Source organism: Pleurodeles waltl, chromosome 9, assembly GCF_031143425.1.
Source record: "Pleurodeles waltl isolate 20211129_DDA chromosome 9, aPleWal1.hap1.20221129, whole genome shotgun sequence".
NCBI lineage: Eukaryota > Metazoa > Chordata > Amphibia > Caudata > Salamandridae > Pleurodeles > Pleurodeles waltl.
In genome coordinates, this window is record NC_090448.1 from 180,027,432 (window position 1) to 180,045,434 (window position 18,003).

Sequence of the window (18,003 nt, forward strand, 5' to 3'; positions counted from 1 at the left end):
CCTTGGAGAAACACAGAACTTAAAAAGATAAAGCAACAAATCAGAAGGTTGCAACGGATCTGGCTCAAAACAAAACACCATTCAAGACAAACTTCAACTACACAAACTTAACAGAACATACAAATCATCAATCAAAAAAGCTATAAAAATGTACTACTCAGACAGAATTCTAAATGCTAAATCTGCAACCAAAGAATTGTATAAAATTCTCAATGAATTTCAAAAACCTAAATGCATGGGAGGGAGTCATCCCACTACTCAAGATTTTACAAACAAAACTGGCAACTCTTCACACAACCAAGGCTGACACATTGGACTCCTATTTAAAACAGAAGAAAACCATCAGTACCAAACACTCTCCTAAAATCCCCTCCAAGAATAAACCAACCAAGCCTCTCTACTCCTTCAAACAAATATCACAAGGTGAATTTATGGATTTGGACAAAGTAAGCAGGCCTTATGGCTGCCCTTCTGACCCTGGTCCACCACACATCTTCAAGAACATTCTTTTATTTATGTCTGCTGCCACAACTGTAAGAAGAATCATCAAAAACTTTTTAACTACAGGAACTTTTCCTGGAGACCTGAAAAGGGCATACATATGTCTGTTATTAGAGAAAACACACCTAGACCCACAGGAACACAACAACTACAGACCAATCACAAATGGATCTTTCCTGGGCAAACTGATAAAAAGAGCAGCCTTCACTCAGATGTCACATTTCATTGAAGACAATTGCATACTTTCAGACTACCAAACTGGATTCCGCACAGGAAGAGGCACTGAATTGATACTCATATTAGTCTGGTCTGATCTTAAAAACACAGTCGACTGCAATGGAGTTGCTGCACCACTTCTCTTGGACCTCTCGCCTGCCTTGGATACTGTTGACCAGGACACCCTAATTCAAAGACTTCACAAAGTTAGCATAGAAGGGACTGCTCTCGACTGGATTATATCCTACCTTCCAAACAGAACTAATATTATCTATTCTTCCCCCTTCTCGTCCAAACCCCACCTCACAAAAGCATGGGTCCCCCAAGGATCAATCATCTCATCTTTGCTTTTCAACATCTACATGATATTATTACCAGAATTGATCAGTGATTTTCAACTTGAATGCAACAACTATGCAGATGACACACAAATACTACTTAAATTGGAATGCCCCAAAGACATTGAAAACTCACAAATGTTCAGTTGCCTCAGAGTCGTTGATCAGGGGATGACTTGGAGCCATCTCAAACTAAATGCTTCCAAAACAGAAATACTCACATGTGGCGACTGGAAACATTATGACCCACTGTGTGCCTGGCCTGACGATCTTGGACCACCTCCTCAAGTATCTAAGGAAGGTAAAAAACATGGAATTACCATGGACTCCAAGTTAACAATGAATGCCCAAGTGGACAAATTAGCACAATCAAGCTTCATCACCTTGAAGACTCTGTGACGCATTTTCCCCCACCTCGGATTTCCACACAAGGTGCAGACTACTACCTATCTTGTACTATCCAAACTGGATTATGCCAATGGCCTCTATCATGGATCATCTCTATCTATTATGAAAAAACTACAACATATTAGAACATTGGAATGCTGGGGGCTCCATTGAAAACAATGGAGTGCTGCGGGCTTTTACTGGCCGGTAAAAGCCCGCAGCGCCAACATTCCAATGTTCGCTTTGTTCACAGCAACAGCTGTGAACAAAGCCTCACGGAGCCCGAGGGGATTTTAATCCCCTCGGGCTCCGTGAACATTTTTTTTTTTAATAGAACATTCTGCCCTGAGTGGCAGAATGTTCTAATAGCCTTAGAACCCGCCGTAGCGGGCTCTACCGGCTATTAAAGTCCCTCTCCCTTGTTAAATTTAAGGCGGGGAGCGGGCCTTTAATAGCCGGTAGAGCCCGCTACGGCGGGTTCTAAGGCTATAGTGTTGAGCCTGTGCACATTCACACTAAGCTCCCTGGAAAACCTGTGACTGCTCGCCATCGCTACCACTAAGAGCTAACGGCTGAAGGGGTTGTATCTGGGCCAATTTGTGGAGCCATAGAAGGGCAGGCCGTGGAACGATAGAGGCAAATTACGCCAGGCTCCATGGCTGCCCCATAGAACCTCAAACATAGTCTAACAATTACCATCAACATTATTCTCCTCAAGGCCATGGCTGGACAGGCAGTCAAGTAATTACATTGAACCAACTCTCACCTCACCTCTGGCTCCCATTGTAGCCACCTTCAATGCTGCCACAGGCCCATTCTGGCAGAAACCTGAATGAGGTGATGCTGAGACTGATGTGGAAGTGGAATCGCACAGTAGTGCAGATTTGTATCTCAGGGTCCCAAAGGTAGGTCAGCAGAAGCCACAAGTCTTGCAGCACACAGCAAGGAACAGCATGTCCCAGGAAGCATGAGAAAACATTGTTCCCAGAGATACAGATACAGTCCAGATGGACCACAAATAAAGAAAACTCTGCACTTGAAGCAGCTGATCACTGCACCAGTGAAAACCCTAAGACTGAGAGAAAATGCTGCACGTCTTCTACAAAGGGAAGACTGATCATGCGTCTGGTCTTTGCTTATTCTCAGCCCCCCATCCCTTCGTTGTGGCATAAAATTAGATTGCCCTTATCTTAAAGCAACTATTAAACTCATTCTCAAATGCTGGGGAATGATAAAGATCACACTTTTTTTGGTTGCAAAGCCTCTTCCCATAAGTGAATTTGGATACAAAACTGTACTTTACTGGGGTCTAGCCTTCCAGCCACACCAGTTTGGCCCGATCTCCATGAAGAGCTGCAGGGACGATACAAAAAAGTGGCTATTATTGAAAGTTAGAATTTAGAAAAAAAATCAGAATTCTAAAAGCTCCTCACAGATCTACCTATTGCTTGGAAATTCCCCAGGCAGAAGCACTAGGAGGTTGACCTGGGGAAATCCTTTGTATCAGGCTAATAGACTGAAATATGCTTAAGAACACAAACTGCAGCTAAACGAGCTGGAGGGGAAAAAGCCATAAGTAAAATAACATGATGTAGATATTGGCGGATGAGTTACTCCGTCACAACTGTGACGGATATCCCGTCCACTGAAATCTAAATCCCATAGAACATAATGGATTTAGATTTCAGCGGACACGGTATCCGTCACCATTTTGACGCAGAAACTTGTCCGCCAATATCTAAATTGGAACTATACACCTGCCAAAGTGCATGAGTGACAAACAAGGCATTCAGAAAAATCTTGACATGACTGTGGAAGCACAGGTATTTCAGTTCACCTCCTCTGGCACTGTCTAAAACTTCACCCTTATTAGGCAGACGTTTTTGACACAACTCTCTAATACATCCATCTCTCATTTTCCAAAATGAACACTTCTGGGCTTAGCAAATTTTATTTGCACTACAAGCTGCTTGTCAAGTGATCACCACCTTGTGAAGAAAACGCGGGTCCTTGGTACCAGACAATGATTACACAGTCTAGGAGACTTTGAATGGAGAAATTCTCAAAGTAGTTTCAGTATAAGTTGGAGGCCTCTGAAACCAACTGGGGCCATATTATAAAAGTGTACCAGGGGTGCAATGGGAGCTTGCACCCACTTTGTGCTCCCCTGTGGCCCTTAGGCATTCCTTAACAGGCCGCAAACACTTATGAGGCCCCTTCTGTAATACAGATAGCACTGGCGCATATATAACGCCAGTGCTCTAATTGGAGGGTGTTCCCTAATTTGCATGGGGGCATGGTCCCATGCATATTAGGGAATCACTTTGCCTCTGCGCTCGCACCGAATTACCGACTTGGGCGCAGAGGCAAACATGCCTTGAGAAGGAGCACTGAAAGTGCACCAGAAAAGGTGGAGCACTTAAAGTGACCCTTCTAAAGGCACCCCTCTGTGGGGAAAAATAGGGGCCCATGGACCCCTCTCCCCTCCACCCCCCAACCAGGCATCCCCTTGCAGGCGGGTGCAGTCACTCACTGCACCCACCTTTAAGGGGATCTCTAATTCCCCCTTAAAAGTGCAGGCGGGGTGCCAGCTGCACAGACAAACATGGGGCAGCTTTTAGACAGCTGCCCCGTAGTTCTCCCAAATGTGCTTCACCATGGGCAGCACAAGTTCAGGGCTGCCCTTGGGGCACCGCATTCAATATAATACAGTGTACTCTCCTTGTTTGCCCCAGTCACACCTTTTGAAAGGTGTGTCAAGCACAAACAAGGAATGTGTGCGGTATTCTGTAATACGGCCCCTGGACTCCATTCCCAGAGTACCTTTCGGCTGAATTTAGGGAACAAACATGCCCTCAGTATCAAAGGTTTTAACAAATATACCATAAGTTGCTTTGACACAAAAGAAGGGGTCAGTCAGAAGAAACTTAGAAGTATATTTAACCATAGCACAGAACATTATATGAGTTGCCCTAGGTAACCTAATTGTGTTATCTCCTGTTGCCTTTTGCTTTCAGTGGATTCTGGGGCAGAGAGCAATTAGAAGGCATATTTTGTGAACTACTGCTTTTCCTCCTTTTTGAACTATCACACCCATGAGGAATTTTATGAACCTCATCACTTTTGCCTATGCTGCTCAATATCAATTTCCATCTGCTAGCTCAACTCATCTGGTCAGTAGTGTGTGACGTGGGTAATACTTAGATTATCATTCACCTAGCTAGACATTCTAAGGGAGCATTCTGCAGCCTTTGTGGCTGCTTTCACAATTCATGAATGGATGAATGAGAATATTATTGAACTGTACTACAACATAAATGAGATGATTTTGCTTAGCAAAAAATAAGGACCACTGATATAATTCCATCTAGTCCCCACTACTGGTACTCTTGCTTGGGAGTTGAATTAGTTACTTACTTAGCCTACTACAGATACACAAACTACCTTTGTTTTTTCCATCTGTTAGTACACACAACAAATGATTATGATGGTCTTCAAATTGTGCCTAAGAAGCCCAGCCAGGGTTGTCTCATTCTGTGTATTATCTCCTTTAGACTATTTCAATAGTATATACTGGTTCGCTTTACAGTCTCCACTGCTAACTTAAAACATACCCAAAATTTTGCGGTCAGGCTGGTATATTGACTTAAAATTTGACCATATTTCTGCAACAAAAGTACTCCCACAATGACTTTCATTTAAAGAAAAAAACATGATGCTAGACCCGGAGACTGGTGCAAATGATCTATTACGGCTTGGAGCTGTCTTATCTCAAAAAAGGATTTGCTGTGCATTTAACAGAGAGGGTACGTCAGTTCAATTCACACCTTTGGAGGCAAATTCCCAAATTACACTGTCTGTGGATGTTCCCTCAGTAGCAAAGAATCTCTACAGTGGAATGTACTCCTGGTGCACTTACGATGCATCCAGCACCATGTTTCCTTTAGAAAGGTATTAAAGACACTGTTGTTTTATCAGTTTTTTTGTTTATGTTTGCCCTTCCATTCTTTTAACAGGAAGGCTAGTAGTCCTGTTCAGGAAGTGATGAACTGGTGAACTGATGTACAAGATGCAGAGAGAATGAGTGAGTGAACACGCAAACAGAGGCAGAGGTGTTGCAGAGGTGAGCAGGAGAGTGGGAAACAAAGAAGACCCTGCTCTGCACCAGTGCCCCCATCCTCATCAGAGCCCTTCCCACAAACTCAGAGACACCACACTCTGTGAGTGGAAGTTAGGGAATGAGGAGGTCTTTCTCTCATATCTGACGCTAAGGCTTGGCCCAGTCCACCTTCTGCAGTGTATGGAATGCAATTCTCAAGGGAGGTGCCGCGCTCAAGGAATATTGGTGCAAGAGCAATGTGGAAATCTCCTACTGCTGCAATAGGACAAGTGCGCAGATGAAAGGTACCGGCGCAAGGAGGACTGCATGATGGCAAGGGAGCAGTAAAGAGCTAGGTGGAAAGGCCCCTGCTCCTTGGCCTTTCATGCTGTCAGTCCTTGACCTTGGCCTTTGCCCCCTCCTCCCCCAGCTCCATATCTACAACTACATACATAGTTGGAACTCAAGAGTCCAGGAAGACAGAGGCCCTTTGTTCAACCTCCATTTAAATATCTGCCGCTCCACGGAAGTGGTCCGGTGCCCATGCTGCAACCGGTCCTTGCATTTGCAATCACCCCTTGTATGTAGTCAGGCTTCTGAGTGAAACTACCCTCCTGCCGGCCCTTTACACTCTGAACAGCCGGATATCTAAAAAGCGGAGGCTACTGGCATGTCCAGGTAAGGGCAAAGGGGGTTGAGGCTATAAGTGGTTATTGCTGGGGAGACAGGGCGAGCCCCAGAGAAGGGAAAGGGTGTGTCCTTGCTGTGCTTTGTCAAGCCTGGGTGCAGCTTATGGTCCCACTGGCAATAACTGTCTGCAGTTAATGTTAACTGACTTTTTGACATTTTAGTAACCTTTGAACCTGGTACCTTGTCAACCATGTTTTGAGATTGAATTTGAACTGTTGCTCACTCCTTCAGCACTCTTGGGTCCACTAGTCAGTGCACCACACATTTCATATCTAAAGACCTATATAACTGAGAAGCTCTCTCTGGAAAAAGAAGCCATAACAGCTAAGAAACTGCGCTCTGGGAGACTGGTTTACACATGGACATGCAGAAAAAAACAACCTCTAATCCCCTGAGAAATAAATCCCTGATAGTGAATTCCTTGAAAGGATTTAATGCAATATCATCCTTTTTCTCTAAACAGGATGCCAAGACCAACAGGTTGGGCTTAACAGAGAACAGAGTCAATTTCAGAAATTCCACTACAGTCAATTTCTTTCCATGTTGCCTGTAAGTAGTTGGTGTCCGATAACATGGAGGGGCATATGGCTCCCATGAATTCAAAGACTATGGAACAATCACCTCTCATGGAAGATTTCACTCTCCCTGATTTAGGCATCGACTATAATCAATATCAATATAGAACTTGCATCGCTTCTGCGGCCAGAGAAAGACATGACTGGCACCCCCTTGGGTTTATCTTGCACCCCAGGATGCATAATGTAAGCAGTACTCCCAGAAAGAATTTCTGTACCACTTCCAGGATGTCCAGTACCCCAGAATTGCACTTGAGTCCACATTCATTGTGTAACCTCCCTTGGAATTATGTCCAGTTCTCTGGATCCCTACAGTGCCTTGAGAGAATCGTGTATTCTATACTGTCTATGTTGGAAAAATCAGTGAACAATTTTGATCATATCTTAGACTGTCTTTTGACCTTATATAAGACAATGATCCTGGATAAAATATCACTATTGAGAAAGACTACCCCGCTCTTGCCTTTGAGTAGGGAAAATGGGAGTGGATACTGAGTTGAGGCTCTTCAATCAGGCTCTCATCTAGGCAAACATAATGAGGCATTCCTCGATTAATGCTGCAGGGATTTGAGAAAACAATCTGGCCCTCTGCAATGTCAGAAAAGAAATAGTGAGTTCCAGAGCATACCAGAGAATGTGCAGATCTTTTCTCTGCAAAATATTTTCAAACCAAAATGTACTGAAGATTTCCTCCTACGCTAGCAAGCGAAAATCGAATAACCTCTTTTTAATCTTCTAAAATAAAGAAGTTCCTGCACTGGCAAGTCTCACAGGGAAGAAAGGCAAGAAAAGCAAAGAAGATAATAAACACAAAGCCACAAGGATGAAGAAACAGTGTAGTATTTGCAAAAAAAAAAAAAAAAAAAAAGGAAAACAAACTCTTGTTTGATTTGAATTGTGATTTGGGGGTACGAATGGAGAGTGGTAAGAATGTCTTAAAAGAGGAAAGGGTAGAAACATCCCTCTACCAGTTGGCCCCAGGTTTCTTGTCATACCCACGAGCAGAGGACACTATTGCCACCCCAATCATCACCTATCCAAACCCAGATGAACAATATGGGAATTAGAGCTAGGTATCAAGAGCCCTTAATTCAGGATTGCATTGGACTAAACTGCAAAAGAAGCACCTAGTAAAAGACTCAAAGTGGTTTCTTGGAATGCTGCTGGACTATTGATTGATAGTAATAAAATGATATTCCTGAATAGTCTGGGGGCTGACGTAATATGTATCCAAGCCTTCAAGAAGGGATCACGCAAAAGGAGGAGTTGAAATACTGTTAAGTAATAACTACAGCTGGAAATGTAATTAATTTTTACATAACTCCAAATTAATCCAGGCAGTAAAAATATTTTTTTAAGGGAGATCAAGATAGCAACAAATGAATATCAGTGGCAAATGTATGTAACACTCATGAGCCTATTTGTAGACAACTGCTAACTGATATGTTCTCTTTTATCTCTACAACTATGAAGAAAGAGGAATGCAAAAATATTGTATAAGTAGGTGACCCTAACGCTAAAATCTCCAACTATGCTTTATGGTTGTTTGCAAATAAACACGTAGAAGAAGCACTAAAAATTGCTCCTTCAATTGTTCCCCAACAGTACAATACATAAAGGAGCTTAATGTTGTTGGAGGTTTTAAGAAACATTTTTTAATAGTGAATGGAAGAATAGAGAATGATACTTCTGTATGTTTTACTCAAAAACCCTCTCTCAGCTGTTCAATCATTGATTATGTAATTGTCCTATTCACTACATTTAATATGATCTCTAACATGAATGTTTATGATAACCCCTATAGTGATCACAATGCTGATTCATGCATGATTGATATAGTACTGGCAAATGAAGCGACCTGGAATTTCAAAGATACAACAGTAGGGTTTGAGAGATCAAATTGGAGAACCCATTGGAATTCCAAGTCATCTGGTAGGAACAACTAATTGTTGGCAGCATCAACATGGACCCACAGTTTTTGTTTCCTGATCCAATAATAAAGAAAGGAAATTGTAGGAAAACAGTGGTAGCCACATGTAATTCAAATAATTATGTTTCTTTAAGACCACATTCCAACCCCGTCATTCATATAAATAGGGAGGTTAGGGAGGACAAAATATGTTTTCTTCTCTGCAGAACAAAGTAAATTAATCTTCTGAAAAAAAAGGCAGAGACAAACTATCTCTCAGGAAAGAGAAGGGTGCCCATAATTGGTTTCAGTCAAAAGTAGCAGCCTCGCGCAAAGATTTTAAATTATTTGGGGAAATTATTTTTAACAGTTGCAGCACTAGAATAAAATCCCTCCTGATTCCAGTAAAGAAAGCTGAATGGAGAGTACACCAAGATGAATTATATTCAGGTAATGCTAGCGCAGGGTGGTTGCATACTCCCTTTCCTGACTGCTTCTCTTCTCCTTCAGTATACTGTGCTCCAACTACGAAAGAGATTGAAGTTATAATTATGAGAAATAGGTATTCTTTGACAATAGGGCCCAAGGAGATCCCCATTACCATTATTAAAAGGGAGGCTTCTCTATGGGCCATGTACCTCACACCCCTTTAGCTTATTGCTATCAACATGAAGGAATCCCCCCTCCCTTTTTTTTTTAGTCTGGAAGCATCCTAATATCACTACACAAAAAGGCCCCTAGAAATTTCCTCTGTAATTATCATTCAATTGTCCTGCTGGATGCAGTAGGGAAAATATTTGCTAAGAGTATTTTGAATCACCTTACTAAGTAGATTGAAGAGGAAAATATTCTCCCCATAAAACAAGTGGGCTTTAAGAAGAAACACTGTACACTTGCTAATATATTCATGCTGAAGCTTATAGCAGAAACGTATGTCTCTGTTCAAGGGATTCAGGTATATGTGGCATTCATAGACTTCTCCACAGCATTCGATAGGGTGGACTGCCCAATATTATAGAAAAAACTGATGAATTTAGGTATGCCCCAGACCCTCTTCTCACTAGTTATTGCACTTCATTCTTCCACTTGGTGCCAGGTGCTATTGAGAGGGGATCTGGGCTTGTCCTCCATAATCCCAACCAAAAATGGTTTGAAACGGGGTTGCTTGTTCGCTTCACTAGTTTTCTCACTTTATGTTTCAGACCTCCATGACAGCTTAGCAAACAGCAAGGGTGATGACCTTAGTATTGGTGGCCGTCCTTTTCCATGCTTAATGTAAATGGGTGAAACTGTAATCCGAGATCTAACTCCCAAGGGTTTGAAAAATAGGTTGGCCTCTTTACTGCAGTATGCTACCCTTCATTTTTTGAAGAGTAATGTTTCAAATAGTAAGATACTTATCTTCAAAGGTAGAACAGTCAGGAAGATCTGTAACTATGTCTGGATTTAAGGTTCTGAGAAAATTAAGGCAGTAAAATAATTTCCCCTACTTGGGGAAAATTATAACACGTAGTATGTGTGAAAAAGTTCATATCAATCACTGTTCCTCCCAGCCTCATCACATGCCAAAAGGCTAAGAGCCTTCTATGATGCTATGGGTCGGACACATTTTTTTCACTATTAGTTTATAAGGCACAAATTCAGGCTGACATTATCATATTCCATTGAATCAATTAATTTGTTGAGGTGGGATGTTTTAGAAACAAAAATGGAAAGGCAAATTCTACGTAAATTGTGCAATTTTAATTTGTCTGTTCTGGTTCCTGCCCTGAGACTGGAATTTGGCTTAACAAATTGCTACGTGCAAGGACTGGATAGTGTGATTCAGTGGGCTTTCAGCTAAAGAAGAGTAAGGAGTATTCCTACAGGGGCTTTCTGTGCTCAGAAGTCTTTGGCTCAGAACTAGGAAAATATACATTGTCCAGGAACCTTGATCATGAGCTAAACCAATTTGATTTAAAGCAAGCAACACTGGCCTCTTTCTCTCAAATTTAACTCAAAAGCTTTCTAAAAGATTCCTCCAGTCTCATTAGTCAACAGTTGGGTCTAAAATATTGCATGTCAAAGAAAAAGTGTGAGGTGGTGACCTCTTCTTGTCAATCACGCGTAACCCAACTGTACTCATCCTGCAATCTTGAGCATGGTCTTTGCCATTTTTGGACATTATTACTTATTAATTTGCTCCCTTTAAATGTGTTAACAGTGAATTGGTCTAACTCCAGGGGCAAAGAGAAAAAGTGCATTTTTGTGCAATATCAGTATTCATGATTTTAATCATATGCTATTTGTCTGCCCCACAAAGATCCTTCCACAGTCTTACATCCTAAGGAATGATTTTAAAGAACAATATTAAGACAGTAGTAATGGCTCAACAATTTTGCTACATTTCCCAAAAAACGAGGTTATTTGTACAAAGGTTTTAACATTTTTATTATGTTTTTAAATGTAAATTAGCGTGAGTAATGCCTTTGGCCATTACATCAGCTAGTTGTATGTGAGTTCCAGATCATGAATACAAATTTAATTGAATAGTACTTTTCATCAGGGTCAATATACGTTCTGAGTGAATAAGCACTTTACAAGTAACAAATGATGATCATGGTGGCTTCGGGCGTCAAGATGGAGTGCTCCGGACCCATCTGTCATCTGCCCTTAGGAGCACTGTCCATCCTGCGTCCTCTTTGCCCCAGCTGTCTCCCTAAGCATGCGGGTCGGTCTGGAAGGGCGATATGGGCCCCGGGCGCGCTCTGTAGCTGCAGCTGAGAGCGACTTAGGACCCGCGCTCGGGCGGCCGAAGACCGGGCCTTCCGCGCGATCGAGAGGCGGGGTGTCGGAGAAGACGCGAGTCAGGATCTCCACCTACCCGGCTGTTGGAGCCAGAATCCTGCCCCAGTAAGCAGACGAGGAGGAGGGCCGTCGGGCTCTGTGTGAGGTGGATCGGAGCCCCCTGGAGACGAGGAGCAGGCCATCCGAAAACTGGGCCAGTCGGGAGGCGACGAGCCCTGACCCGTGCCGCTGCCGGGTGGATGGGAGGTGTGCTCAACAGAAAAGTGTGGGCGGCACGGACCAGGGACGATGCGGAGGTGCGAGCTGCGGCCCCGTGCTCTGTTCACGGGCACGTCACTGCTGCCTCCGGTGGAGCTTGGCACTGGAGCGACAGGTGAGGAGAAGGGCCTGGGAGACGCCGTGTGGGGCGGAGCGGTTACCCGAGGACGCGGAGTCACGGTAACTGCCCGTCCCATAGAAACTGGGTCTAAACCGTGTAGGTGCGGGTCCCCCTGAAGCCCGGTCTGTTAAGGGAGTAAACCAGTGTCGCAGCCGCAAAGATGAGCAGCGCGGGCCCCAGGTGACCCCCCCACCTGCGCAGAGGACCCTGGACCGGAGGTGCAGACAGAGTGGTGGAGGCTGGGGTGAGGTGGGAGTGCGCCGACCCCGAGCTTCCTGGTCCCAGAGTCTGGAGTGGCCCGTGGGCTAGTGAAAGGGCCCTATTGGAGGGAGACATTGGACCAGAGGTGCCGGAAGTGGTGATTGCCGGCGAGACAAGGGACGAGTGACTGTGAAGCCTAGTGCATGTATGTAAGGCGGAGTGGTAAGGACCAAACAGGCTAGAGCCGGCCCTCCCCCTTGTCTGAGAGTGACCTCACACCCTGTCGCCAGCCCTAGATCGCGCACCAACCGGGCGTGAGTGTGGCCCCGCATGGCTGGACCCTGGGATCCCTCGTTGCTGAGTAGGAACTACCTGAGCCTCCCACAACGGGGGTGACCGGACAGAGATCTGTGGGGTATTGCGGCACTCTGGGTTCGCGCAGCTGGCAAGGGGAAGGGCAAAACCAGCGGACAACTGAGGGTCTCCCAGCAACGCATTGACCAGTTCACCGCGCCAGCATCCTCCCTCGGGGCGGGCAGTAGGCTGCTGGAGACCCCTGCGACGGAGGGACTGGGTGCAATCTTACAAGCCATTCAATCCTCGCAGTTGGCAGTAGAAACTAAAATCGTCGAGGTGAAGGAGGATGTGGGCCTACTGCGGCAAGACTTGAGGTCAGCGGTGAGCCGCATCAAGAAGGTCGAGGACCGGGTCTCCCAGGCAGCGGATGAGATAGCAGATCTTAAAACTAAGGTCACCCAACTGCTGACCTGCACAGGTGAGCTTCATCACAGAGCTGAAGACACAGAGAATCGCTCAAGACGCAACAACCTGTGCTTTGGAGGCTTTCCGGAGGGCACACAGGAGACACAGGCAATTGAGTTTCTGGAGCGCTGGCTCAGATCCTGGGTCCCAGAACAGTGACTGTCCCTATGGTTTGCTGTCGAGCGCACCCACAGGGCTCTGGCACCCAGACCCCCACCGGGGGGACCCCGGCGACCAAGGATCACAAGATTTCTCAACTTCAGGGACCATGACACTATCCTTAGAGAAGCACAGGCACACCCTGATCTCCGCTGGGACAACCATAGGATCCTTATCTTCCTGGACTACACCCGGAGGTGCAGGCTAAACGTTGCTCCTATGAAGGAGTCAAGCAAAAACTAAAGGCTATGCAGCTGACCTACATGCTCCTCTTCCCTGGGCGCTTAAAGGTCCTTATGAATGGGAAATCTTTCTTTTTTGACTCACCTGAAGTTGCGTGGGACTGGCTCACGGAGGAGCACCACGTTGCCCGGAGGGGGCCCTCCCAGCCAAAGGATAAACCCCCGGGACCCGGCAGCACTGATCTGCCAAAACTACGTAGCAGGCGCAGACGTACCCGGTCCTGCCGACGGAAACGGAGCGACCTGAGTTGCTCACCTGCAAGTGAAGAACTGATTCCAGATCGTTTGGGTGGGCAGATTGCCCCGGACAGCCCGGGTGAGAAGAGACCTACACCAATCTGTGAAGACGATCGCCTCAGCCAGACTCCCTCACTATCCTAACACCAAGATTGTATAGATTCGGGGCGAGTAGGGAGGAGGCAAGGGGGCAGTCTCCAGCTCGGAAAAAGATGCAGGATGAGGGGCAGCAACATTGCAGAACTCCGAGGGTCCACCACTCCACACCAATGACAGACACTTTGATTTTGAGGTTTTTGTGGGGTTTGCGGATGTCAGATGCTTCAGGGTTGGAAGTATGGGGAGGGGGGCGGTTGGGGGGATTGGGTGATATACCTTTACGACAATTTATTGTCTTGTTGTGGTTGAATGTTAGTTGTATTAACCTTTTTATTTCCACTAGGTCGCATGGCAGCACTGGGGCCAGCGCGTCACACATGTCAGTTTCGGTTCCCCGCACGCATCAGAAATCTCAAAGCAGGTCCTCTCCTGGAATGTTAATGGGCTCCTAGATAAAATCAAACGCTCTGCGGTCTTTAACACACTCCGCCGCTTCGCTCCTACTGTAGTCCTACTACAGGAGACGCACTTGCTTGGCACCAGGTGCCCCATGCTCACGCGCAGTGGGTACGATAGGGTATATTATGCAGGTTTTCCAGGGGTGTGGCAATCTTGCTGCACCGCTCAGTGCCTATGTTGCTCACCTCCTCCCAGTTGGATCCGCAGAGGCGTTATGCAGCAGTGTCCGGCACACTCAGCGGATGGCTGATAAATATACAGAGTGTATATGCCCCCCCCCGGAGCGCTTGAGCAATTCTTGGTGGCTCTGCAGGAGGTGGTGGCGGCGCTTCCCCCAGGTTTGACCATCCTGGGGGGAAGACTTCAACTCCATTATGAATCCGGAGTCAGATATCACTGGACCCCTATCCAGACTGCGCCGCTGGGCGGAGGGCCCCGGTCTTTGCAACGTATGGTGGGTTTGGCACCCCAGAGCGCAGCAATTTACACACACACACACACCGTCAGCGCATCACACCCATGCAAGAATCAATCTTCTCTTTATGCCAGCCTTGGATGTATCCGGAGTCACAGGGGCAGAGATACTGCTGCATCGGGTTTCGGAACACGACCCACTCTTTGTCCGCATGGACGACATGGAGGACGCCCGGCGCCCCCTGTGGCGCCTGAACGCCTGGCATTTACAAGATTAGGAATATACCCAGGCCCTACGAGAACAACTCACCCAATATTTCACGACTAACTTGGGGTCAGTTCCGTTGCCCGGCGTTATCTGGGCTGCTTGCAAGGCCACACTCAGGGGGCAAGCCAAGCATCTCCTCCGCGTAAGAGAGCGCACGCAAAACCAGAAGATCTCAGATCTTGAAGCCCGGGCACTACAACTTAAACGTCAGCTCACCATCTCCACACACTAAGCTGTAACGAGACAACTTAACCTAGTTAGAGAAGAAATCAGGCACTCGACTCTTGAGACAGCGAAGCACATGTGGCGCACCTCGATGGCCCGCGTATATGGCTGGGGGGACAAGAACGGAGACCTCTTGCACTGGCTCACGATGCGACCCTTAGCGAACAGAGTCGTACCTGAAGTTGTTGACGGATCGGGAGCTGTCTCCCGGACGCCTCATGAAAGTTTTGCCACCTACAATGCAGGACTCTACGAAGAGAGACCCAGACCCCAGGCAGAAAGGGAGGCCCCCTGCTGGAGGAAGTGTCCTTCCCCAGAATCTCAGAAAGAGAGAGACAGGACCTTGACGAACCTGTAGTGCTAGAGGAGATCAAGACCACTATCTCGGCTATGGCTGTGAGCAAGACCCCAGGCCCCGACGGGTTTCCGGTGGAGCTTTATAGCAGATGCAGTGACCTCTTGGCCCCCCACTTGCTCAGTATGTTTGAAGAGGTGGAGAGGATGGGTGGGTTTCACCGGGCCTCGACCTGGCCACTATTGTAGTGATACCCAAGACCAACCCCCCCTCACAACTGTGTTCAGCTTACCACCCCATTTCACTTCTTAATACCGAAATTAAGATAATGTCCACGATATTGGCCACTAGGTTGAAGGGGGTGATATCCTCACTGATGCACTCAGACCAGTGCGGCTTTATGCCGACCACAAGTATCAGGCATTGCATTGGTCATCTGCATGTTGCGCTTGCCCACCACGGCTCCTTGACCTCTCCTTTGGCACTCCTCCTCCTAGACTTTGAAAACTCCTCCTAGACTTTGGTGGACTGGTCGAATCTCCACCAGATACTCTTAAGCGCCGGGTTTGGTCCTAGATTCCATGGCCTAGTAAAGCTCCTTTATTCTAACCCAACGGCGCAGGTACAGGTGAACAGGGTAGTGTCAGACCCATTTCCCATTCGTCAGGGGACCCGTCAGGGGTGCCCTCTGTCCCCACTCCTCTTCGCACTAGTGATGGAATTGCTCGCAAAAATAATGAGAGGACCCCTTGACGGATGGTTGGTCCGGGCCTACAGGGCGGGAGGACCGCATAGCGTTGTACGCAGACGATGTCCTCTTGTTTCTGGCCAACCCAGCCAGAAGCGGGCCCCGCGCCCTGCATCTGTTGAGGCTGTTCTCTGAGGCCTCCGGCCTGACACTCAAACCCTGTAAGTCTCTGCTGGTCCCATTACACCCGGCGAGAGACTGCTATGACTGGCAGACCAATATTCCAATCCGGTGCAACAGCTTTCGATACCTGGGGGTGACTGCCGCCTTTCTGCCTGAATTGGCCTGGTCGCTCAATATTTTACCGCTCACCCGGGGGGGGGGGGAGGTCAGGGCCGACCTCCAGAGATGGCGGACCCTGCCCCTTAATGTCCTGGGTAAGATTGCACTATACAAGATGATGGTGCTGCCCCGGTTCCTCTAACTGCTCCAAAATGTCCCCTACTCTATACCCAAGAGATGGTTTAAAGAAATGGGCGCTGTAGCGCGGCAATTTCTATGGTATAACTCTCGTCCCCGACTTGCATTTCGCACCTGTCAAGGAGATGTGTATGAAGGGGGGTTGGGGATGTCTAATCTCCACCTTGACTACCTAGCAATGCACGTGCTGGTGATTAATGATTGGCTGGGGGGGGCGGCTGGTCGGATCCTGCATATCAACTTGAACTCCTGACTATGAGCTTCTCTGGCATGCTCGGGATGCTGTATGGAGCCCCCTGCCACATAGGATCCCAGAGGTGACAAGAGTGGTTCTGTTGGGGTGGAGGGCGGCGCAGGGGGCAACAGGTTGGTGGCAGCAACTTACCCAGCAGACCCCGCTATGGCACGGGACGTGGCTGGGAGAGGTCGCGGCCCTGGAGGGGTTCCAGAAGTAGGACCTTATAGGTATTTCACTTTTGGGAGACGTCTGGGCAGGCTCCCACATGCGATCCTTCCAGGAGCTTCAGCAGAAATACTCACTCACCGGCACCCTATTTCATAGATTCCTACAGCTCAGACATGCGTTGGGCGTACACATTCCTTCCGGCACGATCCTTCCCGAATTCAGCCCTGTGGAGGCCAAATCCCCGATTGGTAGCCTAGGCAAGGGGGGAGTGTCACACATATACCGTACCTTGGTCATAAATACAACACAGAACCCAGCAGACTTTGAGAACGGTAGGAGGGCTGGTTGGACCCCATAGCAGACGAGGGCTGGCGAGACGCCTTGATGGCCCCCAGAACTTTGACTATGACCTCCCACCTTTGTGTAGTGCAGACCTATCTACATGTCGCCTATCTCACGCCTGATAGGTTACACAAAGCGGGTCTCCGTCCTCATGCTGACTGCCCCCGCTGTGCGGGCCCTGACGCTTACTTATATCACATGGTGTGGGGATGCCCGCGTATAGCGACTTACAGGCGTGCGAATGCGGCCGAAGTCTCCAGGATCCTGCAGGTGGAGGCTGCCCCGCTACAGCTGTTAGGTGTCCTGGAGGGAGTGGGGTCCAGTAGAGCAGACCAGTCTTTCCTGGGTTTGGCATCTCTGGTGGCAAAGAGAGATATTGCAGCTGATTGGAAGGCGGAGACAGCTCCTGCACTTGTGAAATGGCGGCGGGGGGTGGACTGGTGCGCCCAGCGAGAAAGGTTAGTATACGAAGCAAAGGGATGCTCTGCAAAATATGACAGAGTGTGGCGGAAATGGACCGGGATATGGGATGCCCATTCCGGTGTTACGCCTTAGTGACAGCAACCATTGTGAGACCTGTCTCTGACCAAAAAAAAATTCAATATCGATCATGTGTTACTGTTGACTATGTGGGGCTCGTGTAGTGCGATGCCAATGAGGTGCGGATGTGACCTTTTTCATTATGGTTTTGTATAGTCTTCATGTTCATATGAAAAACCAATAAAGTTGCTTATCAAGAAAACCCCAAAAAAACAAAAACAAATGATGATCATCAAATTGGACATTATTGTTTATAAATGACTTTAATCAATAGGAGTTATAATCTAGAGATGTGGTATATTTCA